The sequence below is a fragment of the Bombina bombina genome, chromosome 4 (genome assembly GCF_027579735.1).
Source record: "Bombina bombina isolate aBomBom1 chromosome 4, aBomBom1.pri, whole genome shotgun sequence".
In the NCBI taxonomy this organism is placed as follows: Eukaryota; Metazoa; Chordata; class Amphibia; order Anura; family Bombinatoridae; genus Bombina; species Bombina bombina.
In genome coordinates, this window is record NC_069502.1 from 935,116,232 (window position 1) to 935,141,595 (window position 25,364).

General features: G+C 37.5%; 1 protein-coding gene across 1 annotated transcript in view; it reads right to left on the bottom strand.

The window, feature by feature from the left end:
* Positions 1–25,364, bottom strand: part of NLRC4 (NLR family CARD domain containing 4) — a 153,571-nt gene that overhangs the window by 116,343 nt on the left and 11,864 nt on the right. The window lies entirely within an intron of this gene.

Below are 25,364 nucleotides of genomic sequence, written 5' to 3' on the forward strand. Positions count from 1 at the left end.
GACTAATGTATGTAAGCTAACAATAATCAACATTCTTCCTGTGATTCTTAACTAGCATGCACCAACCTGGATAATGCATGGTCTTTAAAAGTCAATTCAGGGGTAAACAGTTGATCTTCAATAGGTGTCTTATTCATCATTTCATTAAATAGAGGACTGGGAAATACCATCTAAAAAAGTAAAACCATCTAAGTGTCTGATTGTGATCCCTAAATATCTAATTATGAACTAAATATGATTAATGTATGTAAGCTACTAATATTCAACAGTCTTCACTAGCATGCATTGGTACACCAACCTGGATAATGCATGGTCTTTAAAAGTCAATTCAGGGGTAAACAGTTGATCTTCAATAGGTGTCTTATTCATCAGTTCATTAAATAGAGGACTGGGAAATACCATCTAAAAATTAGAAAATCATCTAAGTGTCTCCAATAGGATGCCTCCACAGCCTTATTCTATCAAATAGTTGGCACTTACCATGTGAACATGTCTTTGTATGGTTTTCAAGGTCAGCAGATTTGAAAGATAATGCCAGACATGATCCCATTGGTATACTTCAATTTCAATATTGGCTTTTTCCACTGTCAGTTTGGGCAATCTTCACTGTCAGGCTTCTAATTCTTCCCTTTCAGTCTTTAGATTAAGTCAGCTCCCTAATGGCATAAAGAGTTTATTCAAAATTACTACAAGTGTGTGAATCATTTCTGTAGCCCTCTCCCACCCCCCATTTCATAAGAAATTTCTGTCACTAGCTTACTAAGCGTGTGTAGCATCTTGTGTTATGTTCTATCAAGTGTGAAGATGAGTCATATTGAGCAGAACAAACCTCTAATGTGTGACATTGAACCATAGTCATGCTAGAGGATCCCTTTCAGAATATTTACATTTTAAGTAATGTGTAAACTAAATACTAGTTTATAAAATGTATGCCATATGATGTATTTGTGTACAATTCATGCCAGCAACAGTCAAGACATTTATACTTACCAGCTGATGTCCTCTTTAAAAACCAGGTGGCAAAGACTCAATACAGGACCCAATGCCCAGAGCATCACCTATATTAATAAATGAAACACATTTTTAGCATTGGATGAACAATCCTAACATGTTTTCACAATTCTCTACTTGTCATTTCCCTAGAGTTCACATCTATTGATAATACTCCAGTCTAACTTCTATTCTTTACCGTCTAAAGTTGCGGTTGATGATGTCTGCTCTGACATTGAGCCCCTCGTCCCGGAATGGCCCCTCTAGAACAGGATCATCCTCCTCATCTCTGAGGAGGTTTCTGTCCGGCCGGACACCCTGCAGCATCCCAGCCCGCTGTGCAATATTATGCAGGACGCTACAGGCTACAACGATCTTAGCCACCTTCTTTGGGTTGTACTGGAGGGCTCCTCCCGACCTGAACTAAAAGACATTTGCGGAAAGAGACAATGACATGGTTAAATTGCATTAGCTAATATGTTCCCATTTCAGCTAAGACATGCTACATATGCGTATTTCTCCTAAATCAAGGCTTGTGTAAAATGCTAACTACATGGTTACATTACATTCTCTATCTGAGCATTTAAGGTAAGACATGCTACATATCTGCACTGAACTAAAAGACATTTGTGGAAAGAGACAATGACATGGTTAAATTGCATTAGCTAATATGTTCCCATTTCAGCTAAGACATGCTACATATGCGTATTTCTCCTAAATCAAGGCTTGTGTAAAATGCTAACTACATGGTTACATTACATTCTCTATCTGAACATTTAAGGTAAGACATGCTACATATCTGCATTGAACTAAAAGACATTAGCGGAAAGAGACAATGACATGGTTAAATTGCATTAGCTAATATGTTCCCATTTCAGCTAAGACATGCTACATATGCATATTTCTCCATATTCAAACCTTGTGTAAAATGCTAACTACATGGTTACATTACATTCTCTATCTGAGCATTTAAGGTAAGACATGCTACATATCTGCATTGAACTAAAAGACATTTGCGGAAAGAGACAATGACATGGTTAAATTGCATTAGCTAATATGTTCCCATTTCAGCTAAGACATGCTACATATGCGTATTTCTCCTAAATCAAGGCTTGTGTAAAATGCTAACTACATGGTTACATTACATTCTCTATCTGAGCATTTAAGGTAAGACATGCTACATATCTGCATTGAACTAAAAGACATTAGCGGAAAGAGACAATGACATGGTTAAATTGCATTAGCTAATATGTTCCCATTTCAGCTAAGACATGCTACATATGCATATTTCTCCATATTCAAACCTTGTGTAAAATGCTAACTACATGGTTACATTACATTCTCTATCTGAGCATTTAAGGTAAGACATGCTACATATCTGCATTGAACTAAAAGACATTTGCGGAAAGAGACAATGACATGGTTAAATTGCATTAGCTAATATGTTCCCATTTCAGCTAAGACATGCTACATATGCGTATTTCTCCTAAATCAAGGCTTGTGTAAAATGCTAACTACATGGTTACATTACATTCTCTATCTGAGCATTTAAGGTAAGACATGCTACATATCTGCATTGAACTAAAAGACATTAGCGGAAAGAGACAATGACATGGTTAAATTGCATTAGCTAATATGTTCCCATTTCAGCTAAGACATGCTACATATGCATATTTCTCCATATTCAAACCTTGTGTAAAATGCTAACTACATGGTTACATTACATTCTCTATCTGAGCATTTAAGGTAAGACATGCTACATATCTGCATTGAACTAAAAGTAGACATTAGCGGGGGGAAAATATATGGTTAAATTGCATCCTATAGCTGAACATTACGCTTAAATTTTAAAACTACAGTGGCAATTGTCACAATAATTAACCATGTTGTGCACAAATACTCACCAACGAGATAACCAGGGGGCATTTGTCTTTCCTCAAACTGTCTCCACAGGGACGACAGAGAGAGGATGTGGGCATCATGACAAGCCCATCCAAAATTCGCACACACATGCATAATCCTCATCTGTGCGTCACAAACATACTGCACGTTAAGGCTATGAAAATGTTTGCGATTTCTGAAGGGCGAGTCATCAATTGGAGCACGCAGCGCAATGTGGGTACAATCTATGGCTCCCAAGACATTGGGCATTTGAGCAATATCAAAGAATTCCCGCTTCAGGCGCCTCCAACCACCATCATTCTGTGGGAATCCTATGTAATGCTTACTGATACGTACCATGGCGTCCAGAAAGATATCAAACACCACAGAGAATGTACCTTGAGCCAGGCCATGCATGTACAGTTGTCCGGATTGAAAACTCCCGGAGGCCAGGACGTATAGACAGCTTAGCATCCTACTCATGGCGGGAACAGCAGTCCTTATTCTTATACGTGGCTCCAAATGAGGTTTAAGAAGATCGTAAAGGCCAATGAGCTGTTCGCGATCGAGCCGATACTTATCAAAAACCTCAAAGTCAATCATGTTTTCCAAGGTGGGTCTCACCCTGTAGACACGAGGACCTCAAACCAGATGACCCCTTCGTCTCAGTCTGAGCCGCCGAGGCTGCCTGATTCGACCAACAGCTAGTTCGCCAATAGCAGCACCAGCAGCGTCTACCATGTCATCGTCATCCATCTTTCAAAACAGCGTAACAAGGTAAGCACTTGATCTGATGTGGATCACAAGTGATGCATTGGCCATGTTGTTTGGGGGATTTATAGTACAATTAGTCCAATGGTAGTGAGTTTGTAATGATTGCTAATTGTATTCACTTGTTTGTATGTGAGCGGCGTGAATGCTTTCACAGTGGGCGTTTTTTGGTTGTTTGCTGAAATGTTAGTTTCAAACAATGATTCTCAATGTGAAAGTGTCAAATATCACACATACAGTGCATGTTTGTAATGTTTGTTCATATGCGTAATCAATATTTCTTAAACGCGATCTTATAGTAACAAGCACATGTCCAGGCTAACATGAATGAAAGTGCATAGTTGTGTATAATGTGCATCGAATGTGATCGATCAATGTTGCTGCAATATTGTTTGTAAACGATAAAGTAACAGCTGCCATCTGTAGTATTGTATATATAAGTGATTGCAGAGCTGTAAATATTGTACGCGTCCCTTTAAAATCGCAATAATAATTCCTAACGTCCCGTCTGCCATCTGTAGTATTGTATATATAAGTGATTGCCGAGCTGTAAATATTGTACGCGTCCCTTTAAAATCGCAATAATAATTCCTAACTTCCCGTCTGCCATCTGTAGTATTGTATATATAAGTGATTGCCGAGCTGTAAATATTGTACGCGTCCCTTTAAAATCGTAATAATAATTCCTAACTTCCCGTCTGCCATCTGTAGTATTGTATATATAAGTGATTTCCGAGCTGTCAATATTGTACGCGTCCCTTTAAAATCGCAATAATAATTCCGAACTTCCCGTCTGCCATCTGTAGTATTGTATATATAAGTGATTGCCGAGCTGTCAATATTGTATGCGTCCCTTTCAAATCGCACTAATGCTGAATAACTTCCGGCTGTCATCTGTAGTATTGTATATATAAGTGATTGCCGAGCTGTCAATATTGCATGCGTCCCTTTCAAATCGCACTAATGCTGAATAACTTCCGGCTGTCATCTGTAGTATTGTATATATAAGTGATTGCCGAGCTGTCAATATTGTATGCGTCCCTTTAAAATCGCACTAATACTGAATAACTTCCGGCTGTCATCTGTAGTATTATATATATAAGTGATTGCCGAGCTGTCAATATTGTATGCGTCCCTTTAAAATCGCACTAATAATGAATAACTTCCGTCTGTCATCTGTAGTATTGTATATATAAGTGATTTCCGAGCTGTCAATATTGTATGCGTCCCTTTCAAATCGCAATAATAATTCAGAACTTCCCATCTGCCATCTGTAGTATTGTATATATAAGTGATTGCCGAGCTGTCAATATTGTATGCGTCCCATTCAAATGGCACTAATACTGAAGAACTTCCGGCTGTCATCTGTAGTATTATATATATATATAAGTGATTTGCGATCTGACAATATTTATTAATTGTCCCATTGAAATCGCCTTAATAATGCTGTTCCAAACTGTTATTTACGTATATGTTGTATTGTAGTATTGAGTGTTAAAGTTCCGAAAGGGGCGGTACAGTGGTGAATCTGTGATGTGTATGGTTGAATCTTCTAATGACGTCATGATATTATTACCCTGCCTATGTAGTTCATAAATCCTCATTGTGTTGTTGTATTGTGCTACATTGTTATTGTGTGCTGAATAAAATCTAAATGTGTGCTTTGTGGTTGCGTGATGGGTGATGCGTGTTATGTACATGTACGTATATATTGTGATTGTGTCCCACATATGCTGACTTGTATATAGCGGTCTGGCATTGTTGTTCCTTCCCATAAAGTGACATCTGTAATCTGGAGTACTGATGTTCTTGTTGTACGTAATTCCTAATGGTTTCTGGTGATGGAATCATGATGTTAAAAGTAAATTAAAATCCATATGTTGTGTTTTGTGATTCCTCTAGAGAATGTAATGTGTTTGTCCCCCATCATTTGAATGCACATGTATGAGTGAATGTTAAAAGTAATGTATGTGCATCCATGAGTGATCATGTGTTAAGCCTATGTAGATATGCTGTTGCTGCAAGCATATGAGTTGAATAACTGAAATGCAATAATAAAGGTAAATGAGAATTGTTTCCCATTGTGTAGTGTTTGTGAATCCTGAAAAGTTGACATTATTTTTGTGTCCGTTTAAATGTAATATTTTTAAAACTTAAATGTTGTTACTAGTGATGTTGAATTGTAGTTGATGTAATATAAAATTCTGAAAGAATGTAATGGTGTTGTGAATATTCAAACAGTAAAATCCATAAATCCACCATAGGGAAATAGTCATTTCCTGATCTATTTATCATAGCTGGGTCTAACGCATGAAATCATGTCTTTTCTTGCGCTGGTATTTGGAGTTTTTCTGTCTACGCTATTTGCGTGCGTTAGGGAAATGAGGGTTTCCCGTGCACGAGCACGTCTTCCCAATAGAAGTCAATGGAGGCTCTAAATATTTCTAAAAATTTTTTTCTAAGACTGGTTTTCCTCGTAAAGTGAGTGACGTCATGAGCTTGTGTGAAAAAGTAACTAAATCGTGTTCTTTTTGTAATAAATAAATATTTTGTGTATGTCATGTGGTGTATATTGTTTGTATGCATCGATGAGTGTATGTTTGTGATAATGTTATTAGTTAGATGTAGGTATTTGAGGGTCTTTTCCCGTGTGTCAATGTAAGTCAATGGGAAAATGGATTTGTGTTGTTTTTTTTCAAACACCCGAGATCTCGCAACTTTAATCCTTTGTATTTTGCAGAAAAATTATTAAATATGAAAAATAAACATAGTGTAGTGTTTGTATGAGTGTAAGTGTAGTTTGTGTAATATTTTTTATTGGATTCGTGGATGTTTTTTTTGTCGGTATATGTTTACTACTGGGTCAGAGGTGGCGGTAGAAATGTGAGCGTTAGGTTTTTTTTTGAGTGTCGGTAACTGAACTCTAAATACCGGAGTACGTAAGAAACCCGCGTTAGGAGCCTCTAACGCTGGTTTTCACGGCTAACGCCGAACTCCAAATCTAGGCCTAAGGGAACAAAGCAAATTTGATGATAATTGTAAATTGAAAAGTTTTTTAAAATGACATGCCCTATCCGAATCATGAAAGTTTAATTTTTAATAGACTGCCCCTATAAATAAAAAATGGTGAGGTGGGGGGGCTCTTTGCCCTAAAATGCCCGGGCTTCTTTTTGGTCCCAGTCCGACCCTGATGGAAGTCTATTGGAAAGTTTATTTTTAAATTGGATGCTTTATCTGAATCATGAAGCTTTCATTTTTAACTTTAATTAATATACGTTTTAAATAAAAATAAAAAAATGGCATATACTCTTTCTACTGTTTGGCTTGCTGCTGCTGCAGCTATCAAGAAGTCTCATAGCCGGTGTTCGTATCACTAAAGCGAGGATTGGGATTTCAGATTCCTGTTACAGGAAGACCAGTCAGCTGTGCGGTTGAGAAATCCCAGCCTGTAAGCATAGCACCTGTGTGTAATTCATTACTCATGGGTCAATTTATTATTGGCCGAATTGGGTCAATTCACCCTGTTTCGGCGTGAGCCTTTAGGCTCGCCGGAAACAGGAGTTAAGTAGCAGCGGTATATAGACCGCTGCTCCTTAACTCATATGCCAACTCTGAGGCTGCGTACAGCAATCCGCCCGATCCTATAAGATCAGGCTGATTGACACCCCTGCTAGCGGCCGATTAGCCGCGAATCTGCAGGGGGGAGGTATTGCACAAGCAGTTCACTAGAATTGCTTGTGCACTGCTGAATACGGACATACGATACAGACTTTAATAAATTTACCCCACAGACTGTACTTGGGCATGTGGCGCTCCTGTCATTATTTTAATTTTCATGTTACAAAAATTATGGACTACCTTGTTCTATGGATGAATATGATTAAGGATTGTTATTGATGTTGATTATTGACTTTAATAGACACATATCATGTATAATTGGAATCTATGGGTAGAAATATTTGGAATGTCGAAATTTGTTTAATTTATCAAAAAAATTGTAGGAATATGTAGGAATTTGTAGGAATATAGACTTTTATTGTTAAATGTTCCATGTACACAATTTCTTTATTTGTTAGTTGTATTTATTAATGGAAGTCTATTAAATATGAAATAAAAAAATTTTCTTTTAAAAAACCCTGCTCAGAGGAGCCTGCATAAATCAAACCTTAAAGGGACACTGAACCCAAATTTTTCTTTCTTGATTCAGATAGAGCATGCAATTTTAAGCAACTTTCTAATTTACTTCTATTATCAGTTCTTCTTCGTTCACTTGCTATGTTTATTTGAAAAAGAAGGCATCTAAGCTTCAGAACTCTGGACAGCACTTTTTTTTATTGGTGGATGAATTTATCCACCAATCAGCAATAATAACCCAGGTTATTCGACAAAAATGGGCCGGCATCTAAACTTTCATTCTTGCATTTCAAATAAAGATACCAAGAGAATGAAGAAAATTTGATAATAGGAGTAAATTAGAAAGTTGCTTAAAATTGCATGCTCTATCTGAATCACAAAAGAAAAAAAATTGGGTTTAGTGTCCCTTTAAATGGACAAGAAACCCCAAGATTCTCTTTCATGATTTAGATAGAACATGCAATTTTAAACAACTTTCTCATTTACTTCCATTATCAAATTTGCTTTGTTCTCTTGTTATCATTTGCTGAAGGAACAGCATTGCACTACTGGTAGCAAGATGAACACATCTAGTCAGCCAATCACAAAAGACAAATATGTGCAGGCACCAATTAGCAGCAGCTCCCACTAGTGTAGGATATGTGCATATTCTTTTTCAACAAGGGATACCAAGAAAACAAAGCACATTTGAAAATAGAAGCAAATTTAAAAATGACATGCAAGTTTAATTTTGACTTTCCTATACCTTTAACTGTAAAATTGCTGCAGACCAGTGAAAATCTGTCCTTTAATACGATGAGTTCAATTTTGAGAATTTTAGTTCTATCTATAGTATATTTGTGGGATGCAGAATAGGCAGGATGTGAGGTTCTTTTTTGCTTTGATGGGGACACTGTTGACAATTTTGAAGGCACATCATGACACCATCCCATCTGACCTCATGTGGTGCCTAAAACTAGCAGACTACAATTTACCACATGCCTGGAAGAACAAAACATTGGAGAAAAGAGGTGATACCCTCAGCCCCATATATTTTTCCTCTAATATAGAAGCTAGAATGCTATCCCTAGTGCCAGGGCCCATTCTAATGCATAAACTCGTTAACACAGACAGGGGAATGACGCTCCAGTCCTTGTTTTCATCTGGGGTATACCTTGCTCAGCAGATATATCTAGACCTGAATTGTAGGTTCAATAGTGTGGACCAATCCCATATCTGACAAGTGTTTTTATGTTGGGAATTTTTCATAGAATGATAGATTAAACATATATTAGGGACTTAAAGGGAAAGTATACACCAATTTTCATATAACTGCATGTAATAGACATTACTATAAAGAATAAATATGCACAGGTACTGATCTAAAAATCCAGTATAAAACCGTTTAAAAACTTAGGCCTAGATTTGGAGTTTGGCGTTAGCCGTGAAAACCAGCGTTAGAGGCTCCTAACGCTGGTTTTAGGCTAACTCCGGTATTTGGAGTCACTCAAAAAAGGGTCTAACGCTCACTTTTCAGCCGCGACTTTTCCATACCGCAGATCCCCTTACGTCAATTGTGTATCCTATCTTTTCAATGGGATCTTTCTAACTCCGGTATTTAGAGTCGTGTCTGAAGTGAGCGTTAGAAATCTAACGACAAAACTTCAGCCGCAGAAAAAAGTCAGGAGTTAAGAGCTTTTTGGGCTAATGCTGGTTCATAAAGCTCTTAACTACTGTACTCTAAAGTACACTAACACCCATAAACTACCTATGTACCCCTAAACCGAGGCCCCCCCACATCGCCGCCACTCGATTAAATTTTTTTAACCCCTAATCTGCCGACCGCCACCTACGTTATACTTATGTACCCCTAATCTGCTGCCCCTAACACCGCCGACCCCTGTATTATATTTATTAACCCCTAATCTGCCCCCCACAACGTCGCCGCCAGCTACCTACAATAATTAACCCCTAATCTGCCGACCGCAAAGCGCCGCCACCTACATTATAGCTATGTACCCCTAATCTGCTGCCCCTAACACCGCCGACCCCTATATTATATTTATTAACCCCTAATCTGCCCCCCTCAACGTCGCCTCCACCTGCCTACACTTATTAACCCCTAATCTGCCGAGCGGACCGCACCGCTACTATAATAAAGTTATTAACCCCTAATCCGCCTCACTAACCCTATAATAAATAGTATTAACCCCTAATCTGCCCTCCCTAACATCGCAGACACCTAACTTCAATTATTAACCCCTAATCTGCCGACCGGAGCTCACCGCTATTCTAATAAATGTATTAACCCCTAAAGCTAAGTCTAACCCTAACACTAACACCCCCCTAAGTTAAATATAATTTTAATCTAACGAAATAAATTAACTCTTATTAAATAAATTATTCCTATTTAAAGCTAAATATTTACCTGTAAAATAAATCCTAATATAGCTACAATATAAATTATAATTACATTGTAGCTATTTTAGGATTAATATTTATTTTACAGGCAACTTTGTAATTATTTTAACCAGGTACAATAGCTATTAAATAGTTAAGAACTATTTAATAGCTACCTAGTTAAAATAATTACAAAATTACCTGTAAAATAAATCCTAACCTAAGTTACAATTAAACCTAACACTATACTATCATTAAATTAATTAAATAAAATACCTATAATTACCTACAATTAAACCTAACACTACACTATCAATACATTAATTAAATACAATATCTACAAATAACTACAATGAAATAAACTAACTAAAGTACAAAAAATAAAAAAGAACTAAGTTACAAAAAATAAAAAAATATTTACAAACATACGAAAAATATTACAACAATTTTAAACTAATTACACCTACTCTAAGCCCCCTAATAAAATAACAAAGATCCCCAAAATAAAAAATGCCCTACCCTATTCTAAATTACTAAAGTTCAAAGCTCTTTTACCTTACCAGCCCTGAACAGGGCCCTTTGCGGGGCATGCCCCAAGAAGTTCAGCTCTTTTGCCTGTAAAAAAAAACATACAATACCCCCCCCCAACATTACAACCCACCACCCACATACCCCTAATCTAACCCAAACCACCCTTAAATAAACCTAACACTAAGCCCCTGAAAATCATCCTACCTTGTCTTCACCTCACCAGGTATCACCGATCCGTGAAGAGGTCCAGAAGAGGCTCCAAAGTCTTCATCCTATCCGGGAAGAAGAGGCGATCCGGACCGGCAACCATCTTGATCCAAGCGGCATCTTCTATCTTCATCCGATGACGACCGGCTCCATCCTGAAGACCTCCACCGCGGACCCATCTTCTTCCGGAGACGTCCAACTGAAGAATGATGGTTCCTTTAAGGGACGTCATCCAAGATGGCGTCCCTCGAATTCCGATTGGCTGATAGGATTCTATCAGCCAATCGGAATTAAGGTAGGAATATTCTGATTGGCTGATGGAATCAGCCAATCAGAATCAAGTTCAATCCGATTGGCTGATCCAATCAGCCAATCATATTGAGCTCGCATTCTATTGGCTGATCGGAACAGCCAATAGAATGCAAGCTCAATCTGATTGGATCAGCCAATCGGATTGAACTTGATTCTGATTGGCTGATTCCATCAGCCAATCAGAATATTCCTACCTTAATTCCAATTGGCTGATAGAATCCTATCAGCCAATCGGAATTTGAGGGACGCCATCTTGGATGACGTCCCTTAAAGGAACCGTCATTCTTCTTCCGGAAGAAGATGGGTCCGCGGTGGAGGTCTTCAGGATGGAGCCGGTCGTCATCGGATGAAGATAGAAGATGCCGCTTGGATCAAGATGGTTGCCGGTCCGGATCGCCTCTTCTTCCCGGATAGGATGAAGACTTTGGAGCCTCTTCTGGACCTCTTCAGCCACCGGATGATGGATCGCCAGCCCCCGCTTGGGTTGGATGAAGATTTTGGAGCCAGGACGGATCGGTGATACCTGGTGAGGTGAAGACAAGGTAGGATGATCTTCAGGGGCTTAGTATTAGGTTTATTTAAGGGGGGTTTGGGTTAGATTAGGGGTATGTGGGTGGTGGGTTGTAATGTTGGGGGGGGGGGGGTATTGTATGGTTTTTTTTACAGGCAAAAGAGCTGAACTTCTTGGGGCATGCCCCGCAAAGGGCCCTGTTCAGGGCTGGTAAGGTAAAAGAGCTTTGAACTTTAGTAATTTAGAATAGGGTAGGGTATTTTTTATTTTGGGGGTCTTTGTTATTTTATTAGGGGGCTTAGAGTAGGTGTAATTAGTTTAAAATTGTTGTAATATTTTTCTTATGTTTGTAAATATTTTTTTATTTTTTGTAACTTAGTTCTTTTTTATTTTTTGTACTTTAGTTAGTTTATTTCATTGTAGTTATTTGTAGGAATTGTATTTAATTTATTTATTGATAGTGTAGTGTTAGGTTTAATTGTAGGTAATTGTAGGTATTTTATTTAATTAATTTAATGATAGTATAGTGTTAGGTTTAATTCTAACTTAGGTTAGAATTTATTTTACAGGTAATTTTGTAATTATTTTAACTAGGTAACTATTAAATAGTTCTTAACTATTTAATAGCTATTGTACATGGTTAAAATAATTACAAAGTTGCCTGTAAAATAAATATTAATCCTAAAATAGCTACAATGTAATTATAATTTATATTGTAGCTATATTAGGATTTATTTTACAGGTAAGTATTTAGCTTTAAATAGGAATAATTTATTTAATAAGAGATAATTAATTTCGTTAGATGTAAATTATATTTAGCTTAGGGGGGTGTTAGTGTTAGGGTTAGACTTAGCTTTAGGGGTTAATACATTTATTAGAATAGCGGTGAGCTCCAGTCGGCAGATTAGGGGTTAATAATTGAAGTTAGGTGTCGGCGATGTTAGGGAGGGCAGATTAGGGGTTAATACTATTTATTATAGGGTTAGTGAGGCGGATTAGGGGTTAATAACTTTATTATAGTAGCGCTCAGGTCCGCTCGGCAGATTAGGGGTTAATAAATATAATATAGGGGTCGGCTATGTTAGGGCAGCAGATTAGGGGTACATAGGGATAATGTAAGTAGCGACGGTTTACGGAGCGGCAGATTAGGGGTTAATAATAATATGCAGGGGTCAGCGATAGCGGGGGCGGCAGATTAGGGGTTAATAAGTGTAAGGTTAGGGGTGTTTAGACTCGGAGTACATGTTAGAGTGTTAGGTGCAGACTTAGGAAGTGTTTCCGCATAGCAAACAATGGGGCTGCGTTAGGAGCTGAACGCGGCTTTTTTTGCAGGTGTTAGGTTTTTTTTCAGCTCAAACAGCCCCATTGTTTCCTAGGGGGGAATCGTGCACGAGCACGTTTTTGAGGCTGGCCGCTTGCATAAGCAACTCTGGTATCGAGAGTTGAAGCTGCGTTAAATATGCTCTACGCTCCTTTTTTGGAGCCTAACGCAGCCTTTATGTGGACTCTCAATACCAGAATTATTTTTATGGTGCGGCCAGAAAAAAGCCGGCGTTAGCTTTTCGGGTCGTTACTGACAAAACTCCAAATCTAGCCATTACTTTCTTTCATGTAATTAGCAAGAGTCCATGAGCAAGTGACGTATGGGATATACATTCCTACCAGGAGGGGCAAAGTTTCCCAAACCTCAAAATGCCTATAAATACACCCCTCACCACACCCACAAATCAGTTTTACAAACTTTGCCTCCTATGGAGGTGGTGAAGTAAGTTTGTGCTAGATTCTACGTTGATATGCGCTCCGCAGCAGGTTGGAGCCCGGTTTTCCTCTCAGCGTGCAGTGAATGTCAGAGGGATGTGAGGAGAGTATTGCCTATTTGAATTCAATGATCTCCTTCTACAGGGTCTATTTCATAGGTTCTCTGTTATCGGTCGTAGAGATTCATCTCTTACCTCCCTTTTCAGATCGACGATATACTCTTATATATACCATTACCTCTACTGATTCTCGTTTCAGTACTGGTTTGGCTTTCTACTACATGTAGATGAGTGTCCTGGGGTAAGTAAGTCTTATTTTCTGTGACACTCTAAGCTATGGTTGGGCACTTTTATATAAAGTTCTAAATATATGTATTCAAACATTTATTTGCCTTGACTCAGGATGTTCAAACATTCCTTATTTCAGACAGTCAGTTTCATATTTGGGATAATGCATATGAATAACATTTTTTCTTACCTTAAAATTTGACTTTTTTCCCTGTGGGCTGTTAGGCTCGCGGGGGCTGAAAATGCTTCATTTTATTGCGTCATTCTTGGCGCAGACTTTTTTGGCGCAAAATTTTTTTTCTGTTTCCGGCGTCATACGTGTCGCCGGAAGTTGCGTCATTTTTTACTTTTTTTGCGCCAAAAGTGTCGGCGTTCCGGATGTGGCGTCATTTTTGGCGCCAAAAGCATTTAGGCGCCAAATAATGTGGGCGTCTTTTTTGGCGCTAAAAAATATGGGCGTCACTATTGTCTCCACATTATTTAAGTCTCATTATTTTTTGCTTCTGGTTGCTAGAAGCTTGTTCACTGGCATTTTTTCCCATTCCTGAAACTGTCATTTAAGGAATTTGATCAATTTTGCTTTATATGTTGTTTTTTCTATTACATATTGCAAGATGTCCCAGATTGACACTGAGTCAGAAAATACTTCTGGAAAAACGCTGCCTGGTGCTGGATCGACCAAAGTTAAGTGTATCTGCTGTAAACTTGTGGTATCTGTTCCTCCAGCTGTTGTTTGTAATGAATGTCATGACAAACTTGTTAATGCAGATAGTATTTCCTTTAGTAATGTTACATTAACTGTTGCTGTTCCGTCAACATCTAATACTCAGAGTGTTCCTGTTAACATAAGAGATTTTGTTTCTAAATCCATTAAGAAGGCCATGTCTGTTATTCCTCCTTCTAGTAAACGTAAAAGGTCTTTAAAAACTTCTCATTTTTCAGATGAATTTTTAAATGAACATCATCATTCTGATTCTGATAATGGTTCCTCTGGTTCAGAGGATTCTGTCTCAGAGGTTGATGCTGATAAATCTTCATATTTATTCAAAATGGAATTTAATCGTTCTTTACTTAAAGAAGTCTTAATTGCTTTAGAAATAGAGGATTCTGGTCCTCTTGATACTAAATCTAAATGTTTAAATAAGGTTTTTAAATCTCCTGTAGTTATTCCAGAAGTTTTTCCTGTCCCTGATGCTATTTCTGAAGTAATCTCCAGGGAATGGAATAATTTGGGTAATTCATTTACTCCTTCTAAACGTTTTAAGCAATTATATCCTGTGCCATCTGACAGATTAGAGTTTTGGGACAAAATCCCTAAAGTTGATGGGGCTATCTCTACTCTTGCTAAACGTACTACTATTCCTACGGCAGATAGTACTTCCTTTAAGGATCCTTTAGATAGGAAGATTGAATCCTTTCTAAGAAAAGCTTACTTGTGTTTAGGTAATCTTCTTAGACCTGCTATATCTTTAGCGGATGTTGCTGCAGCTTCAACTTTTTGGTTTGAAGCTTTAGCGCAACAAGTAACAGATCATAATTCTCATAGCATTGTTAATCTTCTTCAACATGCTAATAACTTTATTTGTGATGCCATCTTTGATATCATTAGAGTTGATGTCAGGTATATGTCTCTAGCTATTTTAGCTAGAAGAGCTTTATGGCTTAAAACTTGGAATGCTGATATGTCTTCTAAGTCAACTTTGCTTTCCCTTTCTTTCCAGGGTAATAAATTATTTGGTTCTCAGTTGGATTCTATTATCTCAACTGTTACTGGAGGGAAATGAACTTTTTTACCACAGGATAAAAAATCTAAAGGTAAATTTAGGTCTAATAATCGTTTTCGTTCCTTTCGTCACAATAAGGAACAAAAGCCTGATCCTTCACCCACAGGAGCGGTATCAGTTTGGAAACCATCTCCAGTCTGGAATAAATCCAAGCCTTTTAGAAAACCAAAGCCAGCTCCCAAGTCCACATGAAGGTGCCGGCCCTCATTCCAGCCCAGCTGGTAGGGGGCAGATTACATTTTTTCAAAGAAATTTGGATCAATTCAATTCACAATCTTTGGATTCAGAAAATTGTTTCAGAAGGGTACAGAATTGGCTTCAAGATAAGGCCTCCTGCAAAGAGATTTTTTCTTTCCCGTGTCCCAGTAAATCCAGCGAAAGCTCAAGCATTTCTGAAATGTGTTTCAGATCTAGAGTTGGCTGGAGTAATTATGCCAGTTCCAGTTCTGGAACAGGGGCTGGGGTTTTATTCAAATCTCTTCATTGTACCAAAGAAGGAGAATTCCTTCAGACCAGTTCTGGATCTAAAAATATTGAATCGTTATGTAAGGATACCAACATTCAATATAGTAACTATAAGGACTATCCTGCCTTTTGTTCAGCAAGGGCATTATATGTCCACAATAGATTTACAGGATTCATATCTGCATATTCCGATTCATCCAGATCACTATCAGTTTCTGAGATTCTCTTTCCTAGACAAGCATTACCAGTTTGTTGCTCTGCCGTTTGGCCTAGCAACAGCTCCAAGAATTTTTACAAAGGTTCTCGGTGCCCTTCTGTCTGTAATCAGAGAACAGGGTATTGTGGTATTTCCTTATTTGGACGATATCTTGGTACTTGCTCAGTCTTCACATTTAGCAGAATCTCATACGAATCGACTTGTGTTGTTTCTTCAAGATCATGGTTAGAGGATCAATTTACCGAAAAGTTCATTGATTCCTCAGACAAGGGTAACCTTTTTAGGTTTCCAGATAGATTCAGTGTCCATGACTCTGTCTCTGACAGACAAGAGACGTCTAAAATTGATCTCAGCTTGTCGAAACCTTCAATCACAATCATTCCCTTCGGTAGCCTTATGCATGGAAATTCTAGGTCTTATGACTGCTGCATCGGACGCGATCCCCTTTGCTCATTTTCACATGCTACCTCTTCAGCTCTGTATGCTGAACCAGTGGTGCAGGGATTACACAAAGATATCTCAATCAATATCTTTAAAACCGATTGTACGACACTCTCTGACGTGGTGGACAGATCACCATTGTTTAGTTCAGGGGGCTTCTTTTGTTCTTCCGACCTGGACTGTAATTTCAACAGATGCAAGTCTGACAGGTTGGGGAGCTGTTTGGGGGTCTCTGACAGCACAAGGGGTTTGGGAATCTCAGGAGGTGAGATTACCAATCAATATTTTGGAACTCCGTGCAATTTTCAGAGCTCTTCAGTCATGGCCTCTTCTAAAGAGAGAATCGTTCATTTGTTTTCAGACAGACAATGTCACAACTGTGGCATACATCAATCATCAAGGAGGGACTCACAGACCTCTGGCTATGAAAGAAGTATCTTGAATACTGGTATGGGCGGAATCCAGCTCCTGTCTAGTTTCTGCGGTTCATATCCCAGGTATAGACAATTGGGAAGCGGATTATCTCAGTCGCCAAACGTTACACCCGGGCGAATGGTCTCTTCACCCAGAGGTATTTCTTCAGATTGTTCAAATGTGGGGACTTCCAGAAATAGATCTGATGGCTTCTCATCTAAACAAGAAACTTCCCAGGTATCTGTCCAGATCCAGGGATCCTCAGGCGGAAGCAGTGGATGCATTGTCACTTCCTTGGAAGTATCATCCTGCCTATCTCTTTCTGCCTCTAGTTCTTCTTCCAAGAGTAATCTCCAAGATTCTGAAGGAATGCTCGTTTGTTCTGCTGGTGGCTCCAGCATGGCCTCACAGGTTTTGGTATGCGGATCTTGTCCGGATGGCCTCTTGCCAACCGTGGACTCTCCCGTTAAGACCAGACCTTCTGTCGCAAGGTCCTTTTTTCCATCAGGATCTCAAATCCTTAAATTTAAAGGTATGGAGATTGAACGCTTGATTCTTAGTCAAAGAGGTTTCTCTGACTCTGTGATTAATACTATGTTACAGGCTCGTAAATCTGTATCTAGAAAGATATATTATAGAGTCTGGAAGACTTACATTTCTTGGTGTCTTTCTCATCATTTTTCCTGGCATTCTTTTAGAATTCCGAGAATTTTGCAGTTTCTTCAGGTTGGTTTGGATAAAGGTTTGTCTGCAAGTTCATTGAAAGGACAAATCTCTGCTCTTTCTGTTCTTTTTCACAGAAAGATTGCTATTCTTCCTGATATTCATTGTTTTGTACAAGCTTTGGTTCGTATAAAACCTGTCATTAAGTCAATCTCTCCTCCTTGGAGTTTGAATTTGGTTCTGGGGGCTCTTCAAGCTCCTCCGTTTGAACCTATGCATTCGCTGGATATTAAATTACTTTCTTGGAAAGTTTTGTTTCTTTTGGCCATCTCTTCTGCTAGAAGAGTTTCTGAATTATCTGCTCTTTCTTGTGAGTCTCCTTTTCTGATTTTTCATCAGGATAAGGCGGTATTGCGAATTTCTTTTAAATTTTTACCTAAGGTTGTGAATTCTAACAACATTAGTAGAGAAATTGTGGTTCCTTCATTGTGTCCTAATCCTAAGAATTCTAAGGAGAGATCATTGCATTCTTTGGATGTAGTTAGAGCTTTGAAATATTATGTTGAAGCTACTAAGAATTTCCAAAATACTTCTAGTCTATTTGTTATCTTTTCCGGTTCTAGGAAAGGTCAGAAGGCCTCTGCCATTTCTTTGGCATCTTGGTTAAAATCTTTAATTCATCTTGCTTATGTCGAGTCGGGTAAAACTCCGCCTCGAAGGATTACAGCTCATTCTACTAGGTCAGTTTCTACTTCCTGGACGTTTAGGAATGAAGCTTCGGTTGATCAGATTTGCAAATCAGCAACTTGGTCTTCTTTGCATACTTTTACTAAATTCTACCATTTTGATGTGTTTTCTTCTTCTGAAGCAGTTTTTGGTAGAAAAGTACTTCAGGCAGCTGTTTCAGTTTGATTCTTCTGCTTATAATTTCAAGTTTCTTTCATTATAAGATTTAAACTTTATTTTGGGTGTGGATTATTTTCAGCGGAATTGGCTGTCTTTATTTTATCCCTCCCTCTCTAGTGACTCTTGCGTGGAAGATCCACATCTTGGGTAGTCATTATCCCATACGTCACTAGCTCATGGACTCTTGCTAATTACATGAAAGAAAACATAATTTATGTAAGAACTTACCTGATAAATTCATTTCTTTCATATTAGCAAGAGTCCATGAGGCCCACCCTTTTTGTGGTGGTTATGATTTTTTTGTATAAAGCACAATTATTCCAATTCCTTATTTTTTATGCTTTCGCACTTTTTTCTTATCACCCCACTTCTTGGCTATGCGTTAAACTGATTTGTGGGTGTGGTGAGGGGTGTAATTATAGGCATTTTGAGGTTTGGGAAACTTTGCCCCTCCTGGTAGGAATGTATATCCCATACGTCACTAGCTCATGGACTCTTGCTAATATGAAAGAAATTAATTTATCAGGTAAGTTCTTACATAAATTATGTTTTTAAGCTCCCAGTTTAGTAATGTTGATGAGGTTAGGCTGGGACACCCAGTGAAATAAAAAAGAGCAGACCCCCCCCACTTCCTCTGCATATGAAAAGACCCTCTACACAAACAGGAGAAAACTGGAGTAGGTATACATCAGTATACTTCTAAAACTTTGGGGTTTAGATAGGAGTCTGAAAATCAGCACATTGTTATTTAAAAATAAGCAAAACTATACTTTTTTTAAAAATTGTATAGGGTATATAAATGGATCATCTACAAAACATTTATGCAAAGAAAAATCTAGTGTATAATGTCCCTTTAAGTTAAAACAAGAGATTTAAAGGGATATTAAACGTTAAATACATGCTAGGCATAATGATGAACTCAAAGCATAGATTAGCCTTAGAATAATATGTGGCTGTATTTTTTAATTATTATATTAGTTATTTCAATATTAATTATATACGTGTAAAAGTTTAGTTTCTATAAAGTAATGGGTGCTGTTGCCATGTTTGAAATAGTTTTCTATTTATCTTGATCTTTTGTGGAGAACAATTAGGGAGAGATATATAAACCAGAGTTTGTGTAAACAAGGCTTTGTGTAATCCTACACAACCTTGTTTGTATTAGTCTGTTTTATTGCCTGTTTTATATATGTTCCTAATTGTCTGTAGCAGGACAGTAAGATAAGCTTAAAACTTAAGTTTAGACATGGCAGTGTCCATTATTTATAGAAACTCAGTGGAATTTATAAAAAAACAACAATTTAAATGACAGGAAAAGGGCACCATTGCGCCATTGAATTTCATGTAGCGTGCTCCAATGCTAGGTAAAGCTTTCTGCTGCTTTAGCTAGTGCTGGAGCACGCTTCATGTAGTAGATTGGCACGATCAGGCCCGCTGTCATTAGACAGTGAGCCAGTAATGCGCTAGTTAAAAATCTGCCATGCCAAAGAAGATGGCTTGACTTACGAGGTAAGTATTGTTTTAGCCTGCAAATTAGGTATTTAGGAAAAAAAATGTTCAAAGGATAGGTTATCCATATGTTACATAATTCTGCACATAGTGTAGAATTATGTAACATCTAGGATAACTTTTTCTGTCCCTTTATAGGGACACTGAACCCAATTTTTTTCTTTCGTGATTCAGATAGAGCATGCAATTTTAAGCAACTTTCTAATTTACTTTTATCATCACATTTTCTTCATTCTCTAGGTATGTTTATTTGAAAAGCAAGAATGTAAGTTTAGATGCCGGCCCATTTTTGTTGAACAACCTGGGTTGTCCTTGCTGATTGGACAGCACCAATAAACAAATGCTGTCCATGCTTCTGAACCACAAATTTGCTGGCTCCTTAGCTTAGATGCCTTCTTTTTCAAATAAAGATAGCAAGAGAATGAAGAAAAAATTGATAATAGAAGTAAATTAGAAAGTTGCTTAAAATTGCATGCTCTATCTGAATCACGAAAGAAAAAATTTGGGTTCAATGTCCCTTTAAGGGAGCTTAGATTGAGCGGTTTTAATACTCATCCCCTATTCAGCTCCCTTTTCTAGCCTGCAGCAGCCCAGCACTTATGGTTTTTCTGATTCTTGGCGAAAATCTCCGGTATCCCTGGATTCCCCTGGAGATACTGAACATATTTGGCTACCTTGTAACCACTTAAAGGACCACTCAACACAGCAGAAAATACAAAACCCAAACCAAAATAAATATACAGCCACATAGATGATTAAGTTTATAATGTATATGAGCATTCAAAATAAAAACTTAGATAGTAAAATTATTATAAGACTAACTTTTCTCCTGTCTGTTTTACCAATTGTTCTGAGGCTTGTCCACCTCCCACGCCTAGAGGAGGATGGGCTCACTGTGAGTGACAAATTTTATCTTCCAATCCAAGATTAGCCTATTTGCATTTTTTCCCCCCATTGTGTGTGCATGTGAGTGTGCACGTGACCCACTGAACGTGCACGTGACCCCCCTCAGACGTGCACCATTGTCTTTATAAATTACAAGCAGGCACAGCATGAAAGGGAGCAAGCAGCTCTGCTGAACAGCATTTAGAGCAGGAGCTGTTCCCTTTCATGTCAGTTGGATTGGTGCCACATTATAGTACTTCTCTGCAGGGCCGCCATCAGGGGGTGACAGGGGTGACTCCTGTCAGGGGCCCAATGAGCCAGAGGGGCCCCATGATGCAAGAACAAAAAAAAAAAATTTTTTTTTTTTAAATTTGGGCAGCCACCAGTGAGTACTACAGCAGAGTACTAATTGAGCATGGGAAATGTTATTACAAGGAGTAAAGTATTATCATTTGAGAGGATTTCTTAGTGTGCCCTAAACCACTATGCGCAGTGTGAGACAGACTTGGCACTTTGTACAGTGTGTACCTGAGTCAGACGGCAGATCAATTTCATTTGCAGAGGAGGTAGGACTTACTTAGCAAATGTTTTTTATTTCTTTGTGTAATTTTGGATTGTAACTTCAGTGTGGTAGTAATTGTTTGGTGGGGCTAGGGGTCCATAAAAACACATTTTTTTTAGCAGCAGTGTATTTATGATTATTTGACAATGCTGTAGAAATTCTATATTTAAAACCATGCAGAAATGTTTCCTCCTCAATACACAAATGGTAGATGCCCTTTTGGCAGATATGCATTATATATATATATATATATATATATATATATATATATATATATATATATATATATATATATATATATATATATATATATATATATATATATATATATATATATAAACATTCCAGTTTACTGCCCCTTTATGCAAGGACTTTCCAGATGCAAGGAGGCATTTTATCTAAGATTTTTACATCTGCATAAAATTTTATACTCTCAGACTAAGATTGCTCAGTGTTTGAAATGAGACAGGTTAACTTAAAACTGTTCAGTTTACACTACAGCTGACTTAATTTTTAAATACATACCAACAAGCCTAAATCCTGCATTTAACCAGATCTAATGGTATTAGTACCACAGCTTATGGTCCCACCAAGACAATATAGAGTACAGCATTTTCAAAATCCATAAGTACAGCTGACAGCTGGGGAAATTTGTACACTATATTTGAAGTGGTGCTCTTGGTTGGGGAAAATGGGGAAAAAACAAACATATGTCAACCTTTTAAAGGTACTTTTCTTCATCTAGCCATCTACCCAGCTCATTAATGTACAATTTTGAATTCACAGAATTATTTTTGTTTGCACATTTACAAATATGATTCTTTAAAAAGTGATCTCTTAATTTCTAAAAATTTTTTATCATGCATGTCACACACTGTTGATTTAGGGGATGCAAGGTGCATAAATGTTTCCTTCTGTGAGTGTTTCTGTGGGTGTCTGTGTTTATGTATTTGTACTTTGGTTTGTTTCTCTAGGAGTGTGTATGCATTTTTTATCTGTGGGTCTCTCTGTGAGGGTGGGTGTGTATGTCTTTGTGCATTTTCTGTGGATGTCTGTGAGGGTGTGTGCATATGTCTTTGAGCTTTTTCTGTGGGTGTCTCTGTGAGGGTGTGTGTATGTTTGTCTTTGTGTATTTTCTTTGGATGCCTCTGTGAGGGTGGGTGTGTATGTCTGTGTTTTCTGTGGATGTCTCTGTGAGGGGGTGTGTGTATGTATGTATGTATGTCTGTGTTTTCTGTGGATGTCTCTGTGAGGGTGTGTGTTTTATGTGGGTGTCTCTGTGAGGGTGTGTGTATGTCTTTGTGTGTTTTTTGTGGATATCTTAGTGAGAGTGTGTGTATTTATGTCTTTGTGTGTTTTTTATGTGGTTGTCTCTCTGTGTGTGTGTGTATGTCTGTGTGTTTTCTGTGGGTGTCTCTGTTGGTGTTTCCTTGGGTGTATGTGCAGGTTTGAGTTTGTGTGTGTGTGTCCATTGTCTGTTCCTTTTTAGGACATTTTGACCTTACTACTAATTATTCACATCTTTCTACAGACTTTGAGACTAACAAGACCTTTCCGGAAGTAACCAATCCACCATTTAACCTTTAAATTATTGTTTAGGCAGTTCAGGGACCTTCCTTTCAGCCACTGCATGCTGTTGTCATAATTTAGTTGTCATCTTCTTTTACAAAAAGATAATCAGAACTCCATATTTTGTTTTCTAAATCTCCTTTTTTTTTTTACAAAACTGTAGTTTACCTCATTACTTGTCAGGTCAATGTAAACAAGTGCTAAGTGTCTGTTTGGGTGTCTGTGTCTGAGTGTGTTTCTTTGCGTGTCTGCTGGAGTGTCTATATGTGAATCCTTATGTGTGAGTGTGTTTGTGTGTTTCAGTGTATGAGTGTGTCTGTATGTCACTACCATTACAACATTTCCAAGTTTAAATAGACAATTAAAAATAATGTAATTTTTTTTAAAATGATAATGTTCCAATTTTATAGTAAGTCTGTGTAATTTTGCACTTACAATTACTTATTTTATAATTATCATCTATATTTTTAAATTATAGGCTACCCATGCTAGATATCTATTTATAAATGTATATTTTATATTGTCTTCCATTGATCCTCTGCAGGCAATAATGGAATTTATATTTTGTATGCCTTATAAAGCACCCTACTTGCTTTTATAATTAGCCATTTATTTTTACTTTTTAGGCTAACCCTGCTACTTCACTTTTTAACATTTATTTTTCATAAAGTCTTTCACTGATACTCTGCAGGCAATTTGGATCTTGAAATACGAGAAATTTTACTTATCATACCTACAAAAACACTCTAGTCTCTTTTTAAGGCTAACCCTGCTACATACATTTGTACTTTTCTTTTGTATATTACAATCATTTGTTACCCAGCATGTCATTTTGCACCAATAGAAAGATGATGTTAGAAAGCACCCTACTTGCTTTTATAATTTATAATGTTCATTTTTTTTTTTTACTTAGGAGGACAGGGAAAACTGCACATAATTAAAAACGTTAGTTTGAGGACAATATTTAATAAAAAATCACTATGGTAAAGTTAGAAATAATTAATGTTTAATAAGGAATACATTTATGATTGGAACCTGCAGTGTTGACTGGTCCTTTAAGGTGCAGGAAGGGCGCGGTCAGGTCTGAAAGTGCCATTTGTCTATTGCACTTTGGACTTTGTACAGGTCATTATTACCACTATCTTTGCTTTATTTTTACAAGATGTAAAAGCACACAACTACAAACACTTTTTCCACACACATAGCTTTGGCAAAAACAATTAACTGTAATGTGGCCACAGCAAAAGTGATAGTGTGAAATTAATGAGCATAAGTATAGCAGATTGGTGTTTGAGCAAAGTATTTGGAAAAAGTGACCTTTAAAAGGGATATTAAATAAATGTCATACTCCTAGTACTGAAGTTATTTACACCTCTCTCTAGTCATGTGTTGCTTCCATGATAAAATCTAGTTTTCATTGTATTCCAGTACCAACGTATTTGCATATGTGCAGCAACTCTCCTTCAAAATTGCAGCAACCATAATTAGATGGAGGTAAAAGAAATGCACTTAGTATTTAATGTCCCTTTAATCCCCAAAATATATCTACCCTTATTACTTTCTTTGCAACCTAAAATGAAAAACAGGACTCCCATCACTTTTTTTTCTGCCCTCATATAAGTTTACATGATAATTTGTTTTAGTTTAAAACACTAAATCTAAATATTTGCATCTGTAACATATCCTTTATTGACAAGGAACCACGTGTCAGTCGAATAGTAAGAACAAGTTAAACATTCATTTTTCCAACACCATGATCAACACATTGAGGTGCATGATGACGTTAGTATTGTAGTTGCCAAAATCATTTCGAACAGGATATAATACTCAAATATTTCCTCTGTTTTATCTAAAATAAAAATGTTTAAAAATGCTTTGTTTTTTGTATTAGCCATTACTTGCACACAATCGTGCACTGTTACTTTAAATTGAAACAGTTTTTAAATAAAACTTTTCAGTCAATTATTGACATTATTGAAAGTGAAACATTATTGCAATATACATTAAAGGGATACTGTGACGGATACCATGGCTACCACAACTAGGTAGCTCCGCCAAACAGGCCCTGCTTCCTCCCTGCTGACTGCAGCTATGTAGCTGGCAAGTGACCACAGCCTGTAGCCACCCCTGATGCCCGACAGCATCAGTACTCAGGGTCCCAGCCTGTGACAGTTTTCGGCTACCCAGA